Below are 20,798 nucleotides of genomic sequence, written 5' to 3' on the forward strand. Positions count from 1 at the left end.
ATTTAGTTAAATCTCCTCTTGGTCCTTCCTCGTATCCCGGCGTAGCAGGGTAATTCGCTGACTTGCGTCAGTTGGTGGGACGACATCCGAACATTCCGGTTGTGGGCACGGGGATAGGGCCGTCTCGAGGATTATCCTAGTCTGATCGAGCGGATAAAACACCCCGTAGAGGGGGACCGTAGACGGTATATAAGAGGAGTGCACTGTGTATAGGAAGTTAACTAGTATTGAGACGTTAACTGAGACCAAGGTACCCCCATATCTCACAGAAAGTCCACTTCAAAGTGACTGAGTGAGATACGGCGGAACCAAGGACTCTAGGTTAACCCTGAAAGAGTTAACAAGTATTGAGTGTTAACCGAGACCAAGGTACCCCCATATCTCACAGAAAGTCCGCTTTAAAGTGGCCGAGTGAGATACGGCGGAACCAAGGACTCACGGTTAACCCTGAAATTTTGTTGTGATATTTGTGTAATAAAGTTAACTAGTATTGAGACGTTAACTGAGACCAAGGTACCCCCATATCTCACAGAAAGTCCACTTTAAAGTGGCCGAGTGAGATACGGAGGAACCAAGGGCTCTAGGTTAACCCTGAAAGAGTTAGCAAGTATTGAGTGTTAGCCGAGACCAAGGTACCTCCGTATCTCACAGAAAGTCCGCCTTAGACTGGTTGTTAAGAGAGGAAATCCTCCACGCGAAGGTCAGGAATTGAAGTGACCGAGTGAGATACGGTGGAACCAAGGACTCGCGGTTAACCCTGAAATATTGTGTGTAATAGTATAAGTTTAAAAATGGGTAATGGTATGGACACCAGTGGTCACCCAGACCGGCCATTACATCAGCTATGTTTCTTGCATCCAGAAATGGAGGAGACCTTTAGGCGTATGTCGGGAGGACTCATTCATAAACTGGGGAAGGATGAATGGCCTGAAGGGGGTTCCAAGGATATGGGTGTGTTATCAAGGGCCCAAAGTGTAATATGGAGAACGGATAAAAAAATATATATAAAAAGGCCATTCAGTTGTGGATCGATCATTGTAACAAAGAAAAGGCACGGTCTTTAACGGCCAGTTGGCAGAGTAATGCCTTGAAACTAGGAATACCCCTGACCGAGGGGGGTCAGGAGAAGTCAGTGACAGTATTAAAACAGGAATGCAGGCATGCTAAGGAAAGTAAGGATCGTCAGGAGAGAGAGAGACAAAATAAGGCCAAGGTAGATAAAGACTTACGTAAGTCGGTGGCTGGCATAGATTTGGGAGGTGACGACGAGGAGGAGGTAGAGGATTATCCTTGGGGAGTCCGTGGAGCACCCCCGTTGAACCAGCCTGCCCCCGTTGCCAGTCCTGTGTCCGCTCCTCCAAATCCCGCTACCCGATCCAAGATTAAAACTCGCCCTTCACAGATACCAGTTTCCAAATCTCCCGTACCCTCGCTGAACCCCCAGAAGACGGTCCCATTCAGGGGAGACCACCGGGAAGACAGTTGCCCCTAGTGCCCCTCCCGCAGACTGACCCCCTCCGTATTCTCCTGCTGTCCCACAATCTATTGACTCCATGGGAGGCAGAATTAAGCTGAACCCTCGGACCAAAACCAGAAAGAATATGGCACAGCGGCGAACTCAATCCCTCTCCTACAGTATACATGGACCAGATTGCCACAGGGCTTTGTAAACTCGCTATTTTCTCGTTGTCTGCAACAGCAATTACAAAACCTGCAGTTACCTGAGGGGTCTGCATTGATCCAGTACATCGATGAACTTTTAGTGGCCAGTGAAATGGAGGAGCAGAATAGGGAAGCTATAATTTTGTTGTTGAACTTTGTAAAGACATTGGGGTACGTTGTGGACAAAAGGAGGTGAAATTCCTCGGAGTCATAATCTCAGCAGATGACCGTCGGTTGGACGAGAGCCGCACAGACCCCATTTACAGGACACCACCCCCGTCAGCCAGGGGAATGCGACAGTGGTTGGGAATGATACCTGACTCTCCAGCAGGACATTACCGTATATTCCTCCCACTCCGTGACCGCCTTACTGGGACAGTTCCAGACCCAGCATTTGACTTCAGCCAGACAAAATAAATATGAGATCTACCTGTTGAATAATCCCAAGCTACAGTTCCGGCACTGCACCACTATCAACCCTGCTGCGTTTCTCTGCTCTCCTCCTGATCTCCTCGCTCCATGCGACCATAACTGCTTGGAGGCTATTCTCGCGGATACCAGTCCGCGCCCTGACCTTAGCGATCAACCTCTAGCCTCTCCAGATTTGATCCTCTATACCGATGGAAGTTCGTCCATCAACGAGCAGGGACGCCGTCTGTCAGGCTTTGCGGTAGTTAAGCAAGATGGAACCTTGCTGGATTGTGGCAGTTTTGACCCACCGTTTTCAGCTCAGCAGGCCGAGTTGTTTGCCCTCACCCGAGCCTGTGTCCTTGCAGAGGGGCACTCCGTCAATATTTACACCGACTCCCGATACGCATTTGGAGTCCTTCACGATTTCGGACAGTTATGGAAAAACCGGGGATTCCTTACCTCGACGGGCCATAAGATTGCCAATCAGATCCTGGTCTCTGACCTGTTGAATGCTATCCTCCTGCCCTCTGCGGTAGCCGTAATCAAATGTGCGGCCCACACGACAGGAGATTCCCCGGTCCAAATCGGTAACAGGTTGGCTGACGATGCGGCTAAGTGTGCTTCACGCGGTAGATTTAAAGTGGTGGGTAGTATGATGAGGCAGGTGAAAAGCCTTTATATGGGCTCGTCTGAATCTGAGAAACCTATGCCAACCATAAATGATGTATTGCTCTTACAGGGGGACGCCTCTGCTAATGTTATAATGGAATGGGAGCAGCTGGGCTGTCGGAAGGCTGACTCCGGATTGTGGCTCACGCCGGCCGGACAGACCTGTATGACAGACCAGTTAGCGACCTGGGTCGTTGATTGCCTACATCTAGCCACTCACTGTGGGGCCACCTTGCTAGTAGACGCTCTCTTACAGGCATGGTGGCATCCTCGACTTAAGGTTTTGGCAGCCCAAACTAGTGCACGGTGCCTCACCTGTGCTACACACAACCCTGGTAAAGGAGTTGTCTGCCAGACGGGTCGTACTCCATTACCTACTGCTCCGTTTGAAACCTTACAGATGGATTTTATTGATTTGCCTAAGTGTCAGTGTTATAAACATGTACTTGTTATTGTTGATGTGTTTTCTAGATGGATTGAAGCCTTTCCAACCACTGATTGCACTGCCTCTACGGTGGTGTCTATTTTATTACGGCAGTTTGTTCCTCGCTTTGGGGTTCCAAACACCATCAGTTCGGATAACGGCCCTCACTTTATTGCCGCTATCAATAAAGAATTGTACCGACAGCTGGGCGTAACCCAGCGGCTGCATTGTGCTTATCGCCCACAGGCTGCAGGAATGGTGGAACGCTTGAACCAGACCCTGAAGACCAAGCTTGCCAAGCTGGTGGACCAATCAGGCTCCACCTGGGTTAAAATGTTGCCTGTTGCTTTGTTCCAGATCAGAGTCCTTCCAGCAGGGAAGACAAGGTTGTCTCCTGCAGAGATCATCTATGGCCGACCTCTGCGCACCCCCTGGACAGACATTATCCCGGCCACAATGACATTGCATCACATGACGGAGGAGATGGTCTCTTACGTCCTTGCCCTTACAAGGGCCCTGCGTGAGATTCATGGGGAGGTCAAGGCCGCTTATGTGGGCGACATAGATTTTCCCGTTAATGGACGGATCACCCCGGGTTCTTATGTGTTGATTAAGAATTGGGTTCGTAAGGACACCCTTTCTCCTCGATGGTTGGGCCCCTTCCAGGTTCTCCTCACCACCCCCACCGCGGTAAAGGTAGAAGGACGATCGGCATGGGTGCATTTGCACCATTGCAAAGTGGTTGGTGACACCAAGCAAAGGGGGGAGGTCGAGGTCAGGGAGGGGGATCCAGTCCACGGGAAGCAGGGCACGAATTAATTTTGCCATGAAATTGCACGTTCTTTTCTTTTTCCCTCCCTTGTCTTCACAGATACGAAATAAATCGCTGAGATGAGGGTCTTCGTGGCATTAATATGTGTGGCGACCACTGCAGGGTTAATCGGTTTTGGCTGGAAATGGACAAAGCCTGAACACGGACGGAACAAACGGGAAAAGAGAGGGGAACGAGAAAACTCCAATTTATTCATCCAGGCACACAACGAGCTATTCGGGAAGGGGCAGGTGGTTTGTTATCCACAAATGACATCAGTTACCTCCCTGTTTACCCCATCCCCTGCATGGGGCAGAACTGAACGACTGGTGAAGTGCCAGGACAAAAAACTGGTCCCTGTCAAGCCCGATTAATGGTGGCCTTATTGGGTTTGGGGACCACCCCCGAGGAAACTAAAAATTCTGTACGAATGATGGTCTTACAGCGTGAGCAGGAGAGACTGTTACCATTCCCCAACAACAGCGAAAACGATGAAGTGAGTGAGGAAGGAGAATTAGGGGACAAAGGTCAGACGGTCCAAGAAGCCTTGGCAAGGGAACTAAAAGGTTACGAGATTCGGCGAATGGGACTTTTAAATGGACTATGAGTGTTGCCATAAGAATGGCAAAAGGGGGGAATGATGAATAGAAATTCTGAATCAATGCTATAAGATTGTTCTGTAAGACAAAATGGTTGGCCAGGTAGACTGAAACAAAGGACATAAGATGGCTGCTGACCAGGCTTGCTGGAACAGGCTGTTAGGAGGGAATACACAATGTCTTGCAGTTACTGCGTAGTCATGAATAAAGGATCACAGGCCCAGTCTGACAAGATTGAGGAATACACAACCTCCCCCCCTTGCCAGGAAGACTAAGGGATGTACTGGTCTGAGATTATGTGTGGTTCCTCTTTCATCCCCTTATATGTACATACTTGGTTTCCTGTATTCTTCGTACGTGTCGGTTCTTTGATCGGGGGAATGTGGGAGGTGCTAAACGGTGGCATTAACATATAAAGAGCCTTGCAATTAAGGGCAGGCAGCTTGACTCTTTGCCAGGTTGTAACCTGTGTGAAGACTCCTGCTCAATAAAACGTACGTTTAAAGCAACCCCGGTGCCTGGTCGATTATTGTCGAAACAACCGATGTGAGAGAAAAACGTGAATCAACATGTCCAGCTCACAAACAACTGCGACACAACTCCGTATTGACTGTTTAAACTGTTAAACAATCCTGCGTGTTGTAAAACAGTCCTGCACTGTATTTAAAGGATGAGTTCACAAACTCTATCCCATCCTCGTCACCAATTTTGTTATATTCCGGACAGTAAAATGAACAATAACTTACACGCAGGCTGGCTGGTTCACAAAAGAGATTTATTACCCAATATTCCCTACTTATAGGTACACAAAATTGTTGGAGAAACTCAGCGGGTGCAGCAGCATCTATGGAGCGAAGGAAATAGGCGACATTTCGGGCCGAAACCCTTCTTCAGACTGATGGGGGGTGGGGGGGGGGGGGGGGGGGGAAGGAGGGAAGAAGAGGAGGAGGAGAAGCCCGAGGGCGGGGGGATGGGAGGAGACAGCTCGAGGGTTAAGGAAGGGGAGGAGACAGCAAGGGCTAGCAAAATTGGGAGCATTCAACGTTCATGCCATCAGGACGCAAACTGCCCAGGCGGAATATGAGGTGCTGTTCCTCCAATTTCCGATGTTGCTCACTCTGGCAATGGAGGAGACCCAGGACAGAGAGGTCGGATTGGGAATGGGAGGGGGAGTTGAAGTGCTGAGCCACCGGGAGTCCAGGTAGGTTATTGCGGACCGAGCGGAGGTGTTCGGCGAAACGATTGCCCAACCTCCGCTTAGTCTCCCCGATGTAGATAAGCTGACATCTAGAGCAGCCTACTTATATACAAGACCAACTCATTAGCATATAATGAATATGCATGAATACATTACAAATATGTTTCCAACAGAGTTAGGAATGTGACAAACATTAAAAAATGTAGTTGCTGAATAGAATTCCACAGATTGGTGTATGGTGAAACATTCAAAATTATTCAAATTGGGAAAAATCCTCTTACATTGCATAAAGTATTACTAAACATAAGGTTAAGATTACTTTCTGGATCTCATGACTGATAGGTTTGGATTCCTTAAGTATTTTTTGCAGACATTGGAATTTAAGGCTTTTGAAAGGAGATTGAATCGGAGATAATGAAGGTATGTGCTCTATTTTTGAATTTGATTGAACTTAGTCACAGTTTATTTTCGGGCTGTTCTGGTATCTTACTACAGGAGTATTGTTCATAAACTGGTAGTGGAGCTGTGCATCTGCTTCCCAAGGACCTGCATTTGCAGATTCAAATGAGTTTACTGTCATATGTACAAGAATGCAATGAAATTCTTTGTTCACGTGAAGCTCACAGAGTAAACAGTAATGATAAATACATAATAAATATGAATGCAGAAACAACAAAACATTGCAAGTGGAAAAGCTGAGTTATACAACGGAATGTTAAAGTACACTAATCATATCGCCCGAATGAGGTTGAATTCAGAGTAGGAGTACGTGGCAGCACCTTTGTAAATGGGTAAAAGGAGTGCTTGGTTCCTGAGTCAGATACCAGTGGGGAAGAAGCTGTTCTTAAGTCTGGATGTCCAAACTTTCAAGCTCCTGTATCGTCGCCCAAAAGATAAGACAAAAGAAAAGAGAATGGTCAGGATAGCGGGTATCTTAAATGATGCTTTCAGCCTTATTGATGCTATGCTATTGTATGGGTGGAAGGAAATGATGAGCTTATGATGGTTTAGGCTATGTTCACCGTTACTTGCATGTTCAGGCAGTCACGAGCAGAGCCGTTACCATGCCCGGCTGAGATTCATTACATCAATGTGGAATTCTCTGCCACAGAAGGCAGTGGAGGCCAATTCACTGAATGTTTTCAAGAGAGATTTAGTTCTTAGGGATAAGGGAATCAAGGGATATGGGGGAAAAGCCAGAACAGAGTACTGATTTTGGATGATCAGCCATTATCATATTGAATGGCTTGAAGGGTGAAATGGCCTACTTCTGCACTTATTTTCTATGTTTCTATTAGAATATGTTTTATAGTGCATGAGTAGAAATTCAAGAGAATCAACACGGACATGCTAAATCTCGATGCCGAAGAAATTAAATACAAGGATGTCAACAAAATAGATAGAGTACAGAGGAGATTTACTAGAATGTTGCCTGGGTTTCAGCAACTAAGTTACAGAGAAAGGTTGAACAAGTTAGGGCTTTATTCTTTGGAGCGCAGAAGGTTAAGGGGGGACTTGATAGAGGTCTTTAAAATGATGAGAGGGATAGACAGAGTTGACGTGGCTAAGCTTTTCCCACTGAGAGTAGGGATTCAAACAAGGGGACATGACTTGAGAATTAAGGGACAGAAGTTTATGGGTAACATGAGGGGGAACTTCTTTACTGTGGTGGCTGTGTGGAATGAGCTTCCAGTGAAGGTGGTGGAGGCAGGTTCGTTTTTATCATTTAAAAATAAATTGGATAATTATATGGACGGGAAAGGAATGGAGGGTTATGGTCTGAGCGCAGGTGTATGGGACTAGGGGAGAATAAGTGTTCGGCATGGACTAGAAGGGTCGAGATGGCCTGTTTCTGTGCTGTAATTGTTATATGGTTATAATGAGGCACTCTCATGATCACTGCATCAACTTGAATGGTTGAGGTTTGGTGGCTGGTAACATGGATGCCTAGGAATGAACTTGGTAACCATGTTCTACACCATAATAACACACATACACATTTATATTAAAAACAATTCGCATCAATATACCTCCCTTTTCAGTTTTGATTTGTGAGCAATTAACCTAATTTATTATACTAATTACTAAAAATATAAAATTATTTTTTTTAATTGTTTTTTAAGTTTCAGAGATGTGGTACATATCGTCTCGAAAAATCACTGTCACTATCCAAAAATCCCAAGATAGAAAACCCCAATGTCTGATATTTTTGAGGAGGCCAGTAGCTTGATTGAAGAGTGTAGGAAGGAACTGCAGATGTTGGTTTGAAGAAGGGTCTCGACCCGAAACGTCACCTCGTCATTTTCTCCAGAGATGCTGTCTGAACTGCTGAGTTACTCCAGCTTTTTGTGTCTATCTTTAGCTTGATTGAAGGGATGTGTCAACTGAAAATACTCCAAACCAAAGGAGGATGGAGTAGCAACTTCGAGATGTGCGTCTCTTCCATCAAACGCTAGAGGGCACAACTAAACTGTCCAATTCCATGGTCGAAACAAAATGCTGGAGTAACTCAGCGGGATGGGCAGCATCTCTGGAGAGAAGGAAAGGGTGACGTTTCGGGTCGAGACCCTTCTTCTGTCCAATCCCATGCTTTGAATGCTTTTAGAACCATTCACTGCACGGATACAGATTGTGAGCACTATATGTTTTTTAATTCACTTCCATTACAGGTGTAGATTGACCGTGAAATATGTATCAAATATAGTTATTTGCGATTTTTTACACAAGAGTGGTCTCAAGTGTGCATGAGCCTGAGATACAACGTTTCTCACTGTTAAGTTTTATTCAGACGCCGTGTGAAGGACCACACATGGATGTTTGCTGAATGCCTAAGTACGACAGACCTGTAAAATCTAGAGCCGAAAGGAGGAATACAACCCCTAGCATTGGTCTGCAGCGTTGGTCAGGATTTCAAGTTGTTTCACTTGTGGCCTCCGGCGTCGATTTCCGCAACGAGATTACAGCCCAAGCACAGAACTGTCCCGGTGATAAACAACGTGTGGGCAACGCCACGGCCACAGCCACGGCCATCCTCGGCAAATTCTTGACCGAAATCTTGCACTTCTTTCTGAAGGACCTAAAGAGTTACTTGGCTCTCGCTGCCAAACGAATCTTGGCCGAGCCGCTCTGCATGTTCCAGCACTTTGTGCAAAGTGGAAACAATTGCTGGTGAGTAACCAAGTAGCCAGGGACCACACGGACCACCACAGTCATAAGAAGTGTCTGGATCAAGGTCCACACCCGAAACTTTACCTGTTCGTGTTCTCCCGAGATGCTGCCTGACCCGCTGAGTTACTCCAGTACTTTGTGTCCTATCCGGTTTGTCAGCCGGAGGCGGTGCTAGAATGTACCAGGGGTGCAGGCAACCAGCGAAGTCCAATTACACACAGCCCTCGCCGTTAAGATGGACACACAAAGCTAGAGTAACTCAGCGGGACAGGCAGCATCTCTGGAAATAAGGAATGGGTGACGTTTCGGGTCGAGACCCTTCTTCAGACTGGTTGGGGATAAGTATAAGCAAACACACAGGCGGGAATAGTTCAATCCTGAAGGGGTTTGAATTATTATGTTCCCGCGTCCAAACAACCACACGTTTAAGCTCCATTGTGTGTATAACTCGTTCTCACCCAGATCACAGCCTCCTAGATCATCGCTACTTTTTTGTCCATCTTTGGAGTTTACCCTTTTCAGCGTTCTGCATTCAGAAGCTGTGCGCCATTGAGGGGGAACTGGCGAAACTCCTACCGTGAGAATGATCTTCAGACCGAATCGTTTGATAAAACTTTACCAGCAGCTGCCTCTGTGGAAACATCTCCCCTTGAAGAACAGAGCCCATCAGAAGTGTTGTTTAATATGTTAGCTGGAAGTTGGCATCAGGGGAAATTTCACTCACCACGCTATTCAATTTAAGTGCCAGCCAGCAAACTGGCAACATCTGTGTTTGTATAACTAGTTTTCACCTCGCCCACAGCTAACAATGGCCAGTTTCTTTGATAATCGTTACTTTTTGACATATCTTTCATTCCCTCTATATCACCATCTATATCTCTCGTTTCCCGTTCCCCTGACACTCAGTCTGAAGAAAGATCTCGACCCGAAATGTCGCATATTCCTTCTCTCCAGAGATGCTGCCTGGCCCGCCGAGTTACTCCAGAATTTTGCGCCAATCTACGCGTTTTAACTTATGTTGTACAGGGCAATTTCCCGGAGAAATGTCGAACCCTGGAAGGTTCTGAGCCTGAAAGAGTTAATTTGGGTGACGTGTTTTTGTTTGAGATTTTTAGCTTCCTCGGAGAGAGAAATTGTAAAGACATCAGTTGAAGGCTGAGGACAGAATGAGAGGGGGGAGAGAGAGAGAGAGAGGGAGAGGGAGAGAGCACGTGGCGAGAGGGATACACTGAATTCCCAATTGACAACTGAATTTCCAATTCACAGTCGTGAACACTTGTGGTAAGAGGAGTCGAGATTCCTGGGGAAAGTGATGAGAGTGAGAGGGAGAGCAGTGCCGCGTGGGGTCGGGGCTGAGTCAGAGAGGCAGCAAGCATGAGGAGTCGCTGTAGAAATCAATGGGGCGATAGGATCACAGCACAGGGTGAAGGCAGAGGCCGAGGCAGCCAGCTGGCGATTGGAACAAGAGGCGAATCCTGGGCGACAACGGAGGTTGGAGAGGGAGCATGGAGCCAAGTCGGTGCCGAGAAAGCGAGCGAACCGCGGCCGTCCGGGGACCCGCGCCGCAGCCCGAGCCAGTAGAGACGGCAACAGTTCCAGCAGAGCGAAGCGGCGAGCGCTTACATCTGCCAAGACACGGGGGAAGGGACAAGCTTGAGGAGTTGACCCAGGGCAGCTCAAAGCACGGGATGATCCAGCAGGTATTGCCGCCCGCGAAACACACAGGGACATGCATATGGTAACTTTATAATGGCCACATGGAACTTACTCGCTGTTTCATTTCTACTGTTTCACCGAGATTTCTGAACGAGGCAACAAGTTTATGGTGGATGTTTATTCAATAGAATAAAATGCAGAAATTGCTGGGATAAAAATCTCAGCAGGTAAGGCAGCGTGTGTGGATGGAGAAGCAGATGTTTCCACTCTGTGACCGCCTTTGTAAGAACACATTTCCCTAATTTCAAGTAACCCTTGCATTCCCTCTCCCCGTCCCTCCCCCACCCTAATCATCCTGCCAGTTTCACTGTTCGCATTCTTGGGTTATCACCTCTCCCGCAACCAACAATGGACCATTGTGGGCTCCACCTTTCCTTGGTCATCGGTGATGTCTCGGATTTGTCCTGAACTTTTTCATAACTCTTGTTTCCCTCTCCCCGACTCTCAGACTGAAGAAGGGTACTGACCCGAAACGTCACCTATTCCTTTCTCCAGAGGTGCTAGCTGACCTGCTGAGTTACTCCAGCATTTTTTGTCTATCTTCTGCAGTTTGTTTGGTTTTCATTTACGTAATGGAAATCCACGTTGGGGTGGAAGATTGTACAACGTGGGAATAATTACATAAGGGAGTAGTTTCGGGGAGAAGGATTGAGGCAAATCAGACTCTCTGTGGAGGAAGCAGATAGATGATGGCACAGTTATGCTGAATTCCAGGCACAGCACAGCTGATGGAAATAAGATGTGATTCTTCATGCAGACCGAGATTGTGTTCTCAACCTCAAGCAAACGGCTTTTGGCGTTCACCTGTGTACATCTGCCCACAGATTTTGTTATTTGTGGTCTTGGCAACATATTTCTATTAATCCAGCATCTGTTTCACTGTGGTGTTCCCCGCAGGGGAGCTGTATGTTGGTGAAAGAAACAGCCAGTTTCTCCAGCCTGTCAGCTTCAGGTTTCACACTGGGCCATTCTGGGTCAAATGGGGAAGTGAATAAAAGACTTAAAATTGCATTTCAATCATTAAATAATAAATGAAAAGATTAGAATATAGAAATGGGATGAAGGGAAACAGGCAATACAGGAAACAACTTTTAAAAAAAAGTCCGCTGCATTAATTTTCTTTGGTGAGATTAAGATTTGTATTATATTTTCAGGTGGAGAGCAGGATCATATTTCACATCCCTACTCTCCCACTAGTGGAAACATCCTCTCCACACCCACTCTATTCAGGCATTTAGCTTAATGCTACAGCATGAGAAATACCCATTTAAAACATATTTCAGGAATATTAAAAAGCACTTTTAAAGTTTGGGGTATTTGTATTGTTTTAGGGTTAACACGTGGAGTTTCTGTTGAAAATGAAGGATAGAGGTATTCACCTAAGGGATTGGAAGAAAGCTTATACGGGTCTATCATTAATCATTTACAGCAAAGGTTTCATTTATAAACAGCATATGAATTTGATTATGAGAAATTCCATATCGGTTTATATTTATATTTGTTACTCATAATTACTCATGGTAGAGCTGCTTCCTCACGGTGTAGAGACCTAGGTTCAATCCTGAACTCGGGAGATGTCAACATAGAATTTGCACGTTCTCCCTGTAACCGCATGGGTTTGCTCTGAGTGCTCATTCTCCTCCTACATCCCAAAGACATGCAGGTTTGTAGGTTAATTGGCCTCTTCAAGTTACCCCTAATGTGCAGAGAGTGGATGGGAAAGTGGGGAACACAGAACTAGTGTGAATGGGTGATCAATGGCGGGGTGGACGTGGTGGGCTGTCGGGCCTGTTTCTATGCTGCATCTTTCAATCAACCAATCAATTAGTATTTTAAAAAATGATGGTGTATTTTTAAGGACCAGTTGGCAGACACATATGTGTAAACGTATATGTTTTAGTTTAGTTTAGAGATACAGTATGAATAGCAAAAATTTGAGTATAGGAGCAGGGAGGTTCTACTGCAGTTGTACAGGGTCTTGGTGAGACCACACCTGGAGTATTGCATACAGTTTTGGTCTCCAAATCTGAGGAAGGACATTATTGCCATAGAGGGAGTGCAGAGAAGGTCCACCAGACTGATTCCTGGGATGTCAGGACTGAACTTATGAAGAAAGCACTGGACATATACTTGGTTATCACTCTCTAAGAATTTAGGAGATTGAGAGGGGAGGATCTTATAGAAAATTACAAAATTGAGGTTAACTTGTTGGACAGGCTAGATGCAGGAAGATTTTTTGCCGATGTCTCCATGGATTTCCAGGACAAGGGGTCACAGCTTGCCCAGGTCCAAGGATAAGGGGGAAATCCTTTTAAAACCAAGATGAGAAGAACTTTTTTCACACAGAGAGTGGCGAATCTCTGGAACTCTCTGCCACAGAGGGTAGTCGAGGCCAGTTCAATGGCTATATTTACGAGGGAGTTAGATGTGGCCCTTGTGGCTAAGGGGATCAGAGGGTATGGAGAGAAGGCAGGCACGGGATACGGAGTTGGATGATCAGCCATGATCATATTGAATGGCGGTGCTAATTACTTGGAAGGATGTCCGAATATTGCTCTTTGCTCCTGCACCTAATTTCTATGTATGCTATGTTTGCTATGAATAAAACAACAGCACACGACCCACTCGACGCTAGTTTCCATGTTATCCTGCTGATTCCCTACACATTAGTGGTTTATTATTTACAGAGGCAAATTAACCTGTAAAACTACACATTTTTTCTATGTGGGTGGAAACCGGAGCACCCGTCAGAAACCTACCCACACACACAGAGAACTCCACACAGAGAGCACCCAAGGTCAGGATCGAACCGTTGTGAGGCAAACGCACTAACATATAGGTTGATATCAGTCATTTATAAGATGTAGAGCAAAATATTATTTAGGGTGTAAAGTATGGAATTCCATTTTGAGGTTCAACTTGCAACGTAATGTATCCCTGTGACAAGAATTATTTGCTGATAGTCTCCATGGATTTGCATGGATTGTGGGATCGATGTTGCCCAGGTCCACTTGCCTCAGTTCCCTTTCTCTGTTTTACATTTTCAATCCATGCACCAAAAAGACTACATGAATGGGACAGGTTTGGAGGGATATGGACCAAAGTGGGCAGTTGGGACTAGTGTAACTGGTCTCCGCCATTGTCAATGAGGTTAAACGCAAATTGGAGGAGCAGCATCATATTTCGCTTGGGCAATATGAATATTGATGAATATTGATTGAATATGAATATTGATTTCTCTAACTTCAAGTAACCCCAGCATTCCCTCTCTCCATCCCTCCCCACCCAAGTTGCTTTTTCTGTCTAGCTGGGACATGCTAGTCGGTGTGGGCAAGTTGGGCCGAAGGGCCTGTTTCCACACTGTATCACGCTAATTACTTTGGAATCAGATGTGCACCAATATTGCTCTTTGCAATGAATCCGCAGCAGTAAATAGACAGGATCTTATGCAAGACTGCCTTGTTCAACACAACACAACACACGTACCCACTCGACGTAAATAACTTTTCCATAGGCATTAGGCTGATTCACTTTGTAATCAAGTGCTTTATTATTGTCATCCTTACCCAAATGCAAACAAAAGTTATCCCCGTAATCTCTTTTCTAGCTCATAGACCTAGGATTTAATTGCTAAAAAATACTAACGCTCATAGTAACATTGAAACACACAGAATAAAATAAAAAGTCATGCATTAAATTGTTTTATTCTTGCTGTTTTATTTGACTCATTTACAGGATTCGTGGTTTTGAAAGAGTGAGTGACATTTATACGTCTAGATAGGTGGAAGGGCTAAGAGATGTGTTTAGTTAGCGATGAATAGTAGTTACTGTATGTTGCCTTCTCATGGTATATTATTTGCAACAAGGACAGACAGCAACAACGTGGGTGGCACGGTGGCGCAGCAGTAGAGTTGCTGCCTTACAGCGCCAGAGAGACAGGTTCCATCCTGACTACGGGTTCTTGGCTTTACAGAGTTTGTACTTTCTCCCTGTGTTTTCTCCCAGGGGTTTTCTCCAAGATCTTCGGTTTCCTCCCACACTCCAAAGACGTACAAGTGTGTAGGTTAATTGGCTTGGTGTAAGTGTAAATTGTGCCTAGTGTTAATGTGCGAGAATCGCTGGTCAGTACGGACTCAGTGGGCCGAAGGGCCTGTTTCCGCGCTGTATCTCTAAACTAAACTAAACTAAACTGATTGGGGCAGATTTCTCTACCAGTAAGTTATTTTTAATTTTTTAAATCCATTGAATTTCACACGCAGTTTTATGTTCAATGTGTGCCTGAGGGTCAGTGATAGACATTTTATCGGGTATGAAGATCTGAAAAGAATTTCTTCAGTAGTGCTAGGGTATTGATATCCCCGATCAATCATCTTAACGATGAGAAATCTGCAGAAGCGCGGGTTAAATCTGGGTTCAAATGACTACAATTTATCAAGACAAGCACAGACAAGACCATTCATGAGCTTCAATGTTCCAGGTATGTGTATGCAATCACCAATTGTTATTGCATATAAATACCTGGAATATTGAAGTTTGATTTTTGGTTCTTAAATAAATGAGGATTTACATAGTGCTTGGTATTAATCCTCCAGGAGTTCTGCATTCCTCTAACTCGAGCTTCCTGTAAACCTCAGCCCACTTTGCCTTTGATTACATTCAATGATCTCGAGTCTAAAGTTTGCATTCTCTCTTACACAACTTTCCTCCTCTCCTGAAAACACTCCATTCATCTTATTTCTTTGTGCTTTTGATCACCCTTTTAACAACTGTTTTTCTATATCAGCGGCTGACTCTCAACATCAGAGACACGGGTTCAATCCTGATCTCGGATGCTATCTGTAGTTTGCATGTTCTCCCTGTGATCACATGGGCTTTCTCCCTGTGCTCCGGTTTCCTCCCACATCCCACAGGTGAGCGGGCTTGTAGGTTAATTGGCCTCTGAAAATTGTCCCTAGTGTGTGGGAAGTGGATGAGAAAGTGGGATAACATAGAACTAATGTGAATGGACAATTCCATGCTGCATGTCTAATAAAAAACTATATATTTTTTGAGTTGATTATATTCCTCTGAAAAAGGCACATTCTGTTTTCTTCATAACTGTGTAGGTGGTGGAAATGCATATGGTGGTTTCTTTGAAGATACCAGGAAGAAGGGTCTCACACCCTTGAAACTTCTGTAGACCAAGCCTTCTCTCCAGAGATGGATACACCAGTCCTGCTGATCCTGTCCTTCAGTAGCCTTGCACAATATGAATGTTGATCCTTGTTTGGGATTATTTACTCTAATATGTTGGGACCGGTTAGCATCTATAGTTCAATATATGGACGGGTAAGTAGTACATTTAAAGGTCAGAGAATAAATCGACCATGTGAACACTTGAGGTACAGTCTGGTGACATGGAGTCACAGCAGTTAGTGCTTCTAACTCACCACTGCAGGATCCTTGCTGGAATCATACCTTTATGTGCTGTCTTTGTGGAGTTTGCATGTTCTTCCTGTGACCATGTTGGTTTCTGCTGGGTTCTGCTCTGGTTCCCTCCTATTTATGTTGGTAAGTTAATTGGCTTTTGTAAATTACCCCTTAATGAGAGTAAGTTGCTGAACAAATTGCAAGGGAGTTAGTGGAGACATGAGAGTTAAATAAGTTGGAGAGACATATGGAAAAATGGAGAGGAGGAATGAGACAGATGGGATTGCTCTGCTGGGAGCTAGCATGAAGCTGATAGCCTGAATGGCCTCCGCTGACATTGTAGTAAATTGGTATGATAGTTTCCCTTGAGCATTTGTGTTCAGAGTGTGTTGGTTTGCTGGGTGCTTGTATTCACCAAAAGTAACTTGGATTAAGTTTTATGAAAGGACAAAAAAAAAATCAATAGCCAATATTGTAAGTATAACATCCACAAGATGGTATTGAATACTGTAAATGGTTACTACAAGCAAACACTTGGTAAGTAATCTAAGCAGTATTTGTAGCAGAGTCAGAAGAGGGGTGCCAACCCAAAAATACATCTGTTTGTGCTCTTCAGAGTTGGTGCCTGACCCACTGCGTTACTCCAGCACTTAGCTTTTTTTAAAGACTCCGGACTGTCAAAGCTGCCACAGCCAGACATAAAAACAGTTTTTATCCACGAGTAGTTGCTCTACTCAATAGCCAAAAATCTGTAGCCTCCCTTTGATCTGGTATTTTGTTGGTTCACATGCTTGATCAATGGTGTTTTATCATTAATGTTTTATTATTATTAATGTTTAGTGTTTTCTGAGTCATTCGTAACTGTCACTGTGTGTCATGTTGTTATGTGGGCGGAGCAACAAGGCAAATTCCTTGTATGTGAATACTTGGCCAATAAACTTACTTACTTACTTACTTAAGCAGTATAGTGAGGGACAAGTACAATGAAAACCAGCAGAGTGGATTATGAAATCTTTTGTGTGCGTGTGTGTGTGTGTGCGCGCGTATGTGTGTATGTGCGTGCGTGTGTGTTAGTGAGTGTATGTGTGCGTGCATGTATGTGCATATGTATGCTTGTACATGTATGTATGTAAGTGTGTGCACATGAATATGTGTGTGTGCGTGCAAATATGTATCTGTTTAGTAAAGATTCCTAGATGATTGTTGGTATTGCGACAACCTGCGCATCAAGTGGATCTGATAATATTTGCCTTGTTGCACAAATCACAGTGTAATAGCCCTTGCATACGGTATGTTCATGGAATTAATACAAATACAAATATACACTACCATGGCACAGTGAATGTGGTCCAGTGGATGTTTACGAGAATGACCCCAGGAATGATTGGGTTAACATATGATGAGCGTTTGATGGCACTGGGCCTGTACTCTGGAGTTTAGAAGGATGAGGGTCAACCTTATTGAACTCAGAGAATAGCGAAAGGCCTGGATAGAGTGAATGTGGAGAGGATGTTTCCACTTGTGGGAGAGTCTAGGATCAGAGGCCATAGCCTCAGAATAAAAGGATGTACCTTTAGAAAGTAGATGAGGAGGAATTTCTTTAGTCAGAGGGTGGTGAATCCGTTGACAGACTCTTGGTTAGTACGGGTGTCAGCGGTTACGGGGAGAAGGCAGGAGAATGGGGTTGAGAGGGAACGATAGATTAGCCACGATTAAATGGCGGAGTGGACTTGATGGACTGAATGGCCTATTTCTGCTCCTTTCACTTATGAACCTATGTTTCTGACTGATGACACACCAATCACAACTAGAATTACCCACATTCAGAATTCCTAATCCATCCCCATTACTGATGGCTCCTTGCAGTGTGAAGACAAATCAGAGGAATCACACAGCACCAATCTTGTTCACCCATGTGTCTATTTAAAAGCCTCTTTAACACTACTAGACTATCATATCTGCCTCTATAACCATCTCTGGCAATGCGTTCCAGGCTCCCACTACTCTCTGTGTTAAAAACTTCCCCCTCTCACCTGAAATCTATGCCCTCAAGTGTTGGATATTTCCATCCTGAGGAAAAGGTTCTTACTGTCTACCCTATCTGTGCCTCTCATAATTCTATATACTTCTATTAGGTCTCCTGTCAACCTCTAACATTCCAGAGAGAATGGTCCAAGTATATCCAACCTCTCCCTGTAGCTGAAACCCTTTAATCCAAGCAACATTCTGGTAAACTTCCTCTGAACCCTCTCAAAAGCCCTTACATCTTTCTTGTAATGGGGCAACCAGAACTGCACGCAGTACTCCAAATGCAACCTAACAAAGGTCTTATAGAGCTGCATCTTGACTTCCTGACTCTTATTATTAATGCCCCTAGCAATAAAGGCAAGCATACCTTATGCCTTCTTTACCACCCTATCTATCTACTTGTGCTGCCACCTTCATGGAGCTACAAAACTGGATACCAAGATCCCTCTACACATCAATGCTGTTAAGGGTCTTGCCATTAACCTTATACTTTCCCCTAACATTCAACGTCCCAAAGTGCAACACCTCACACTTGCTTGTGTTATACCCCACCTGCCATTTCTCCACCCATTTCTGCAACCGATCTATATCCCGCTGTATCTTCTGACAGCATTCCACATTATCTGCAACTCCTATTTTGGTGTCGTCAGCAAACATACTCACCAACCAATTTACATTTAAGTCCAGGTCATTTATATATATCTGGGGAATTCTCAAGAGCTGTCTAGCCTATAAAAATGTTGTTTTTTCAGGAAGTGTTCGTAATTCACTTTTATTCTTTAAATCATTTTTATAGCATAGACTGTAGGTTTTGTTGCCCATCCCTGATTATCCATGCATAGGTGGGTGTGAGCCACCATGTTAAACTGCTGCAGTCTTTATGTTAAAGTTGCTCCAGTCACAATGTTCCAGTATTTATACAATGAAGGACAACAGATACATTTCCAAGTCTGGATGATGTGTGACTTGGACAAGAGGTGACATTCCCATATGCCTACTCCCTTGATTGCCTTGGTGGTAAAGGATGCTGTTAAACAAGAACAATACAAGAATTCACCGCAGAACATGATACAGGTAAGACCACCTGAACCAGTTAAAGGTAAAGCCACCACAACCCTCAAAGCTCCTCAATCATCTTTAGTCACTTCTGCATTCTCCTGCTTTCAGCGATTATTCAAGACCAACATTTAAGGTTGACCTATCATCAAAATATTTGCACAAACTTGCAAAAACTTTGCAGATGCCTAAACGAGGCTACTCTTTGTGTAGTGTCTCCATGGCACAGCAGTACAGTTGCTGCCTTACAGCGCCAGAGACCCGGGTTTTATCCTGTCTATGTGGTTTGTATATTCTCCCGTGACCTGCATGGCTTTTCTCTGAGATCGTCGGTTTCCTCCCACACTTCAAAGACGTACCTGTTTGTAGGTTAATTGACTTGGTATAAATGTAAATGGTCCCTAGTGTGTGTGGAATAGTGTTAATGTACTGGGATCGCTGGTCGGAGCAGGCTCAGTGGGTCAAAAGGCTGTATCTCTAAACTAAACTAAACTAAACTACTGCGAGGTGAGGTCCGCTGTATGATTTTACTGGATTGTGTGCAAAACAAAGAATTTGACTCTACTGAGATACACGTGATTATAAAGTATCATTCAATTACTGAATCATTGAACATACCCAGAAAAACGACATGGGTAAACTATGGTACACAAAATTGCTGGAGAAACTCAGCGGGTGCAGCAGCATCTATGGAGCGAAGGAAATAGGCAACGTTTCGGGCCGAAACCCTTCTTCAGACTGATGGGGGGTGGGGGGGAGAAGGAAGGAAAAAGGGAGGAGGAGGAGCCCGAGGGTGGGGGGATGGGAGGAGACAGCTGGAGGGTTAAGGAAGGGGAGGAGACAGCAAGGGCTAGCAAAATTGGGAGAATTCAACGTTAATGCCATCAGGACGCAAACTACCCAGGCGGAATATGAGGTGCTGTTCCTCCAATTTCTGGTGTTGCTCACTCTGGCAATGGAGGAGACCCAGGACAGAGAGGTCGGATTGGGAATGGGAGGGGGAGTTGAAGTGCTGAGCCACCGGGAGGTCAGGTTGGTTATTGCGGACCGAGCGGAGGTGTTCGGCGAAACGATCGCCCAACCTCCACTTAGTCTCCCCGATGTAGATCAGCTGACATCTAGAGCAGCAGATGCAGTAGATGAGGTTGGAGGAGATACAGGTGAACCTTTGTCGCACCTGGAACGACTGCTTGGGTCCTTGAATAGATTCGAGGGGGGAGGTGAAGGGACAGGTGTTGCATTTCTTGCGGTTGCAACGGAAAGTGCCCGGGGAGGGGGTGGTGCGGGAGGGAAGGGAAGAAGTTGACAAGGGAGTTGCGGAGGGAGCGGTCTTTGCGGAAGGCAGACATAGGGGGAGATGGAAAGATGTGGCGAGTGGTGGGGTCACGTTGGAGGTGGCGGAAATTGCGGAGGATTATGGGTAAACTATGTATCTGCTAATATATGATCTTGAAGAATCTGAAATGGATTTAAACATTGAATCTGTTTGGATTTGTGGATATAAAAGAATGGCAGATGTTGTAAATCTAAAATAAAACCACAAAATGCTGGAAATTCTCACCAGACCAGGCAGCATCCGTGTAGGCTCTATTTCTCTTTCCACTAAGCATTTCCGGCTGTTTCGGTTTTTATTTTGGATTGGTGGAA

At 45.0% G+C, this 20,798-nt stretch overlaps 1 protein-coding gene across 3 annotated transcripts in view; it reads left to right on the forward strand.

Moving 5' to 3' along the window:
* The first annotated feature begins 7,634 nt into the window (after positions 1-7,634).
* Positions 7,635-20,798, forward strand: part of LOC129704902 (kelch domain-containing protein 8B-like) — a 145,281-nt gene continuing 132,117 nt past the window's right edge. The window contains exon 1 of one of the 3 annotated variants that reach the window (XM_055648312.1): positions 7,635-8,942. The gene's annotated coding sequence lies outside the window, so the exon portion shown is untranslated. Of the gene's footprint in view, positions 8,943-10,035; positions 10,643-20,798 lie in introns of those variants that run through there. The other 2 variants (XM_055648313.1, XM_055648311.1) reach the window with 2 other exon arrangements.

The sequence above is a fragment of the Leucoraja erinacea genome, chromosome 16 (genome assembly GCF_028641065.1).
Source record: "Leucoraja erinacea ecotype New England chromosome 16, Leri_hhj_1, whole genome shotgun sequence".
Classification (NCBI taxonomy): domain Eukaryota; kingdom Metazoa; phylum Chordata; class Chondrichthyes; order Rajiformes; family Rajidae; genus Leucoraja; species Leucoraja erinaceus.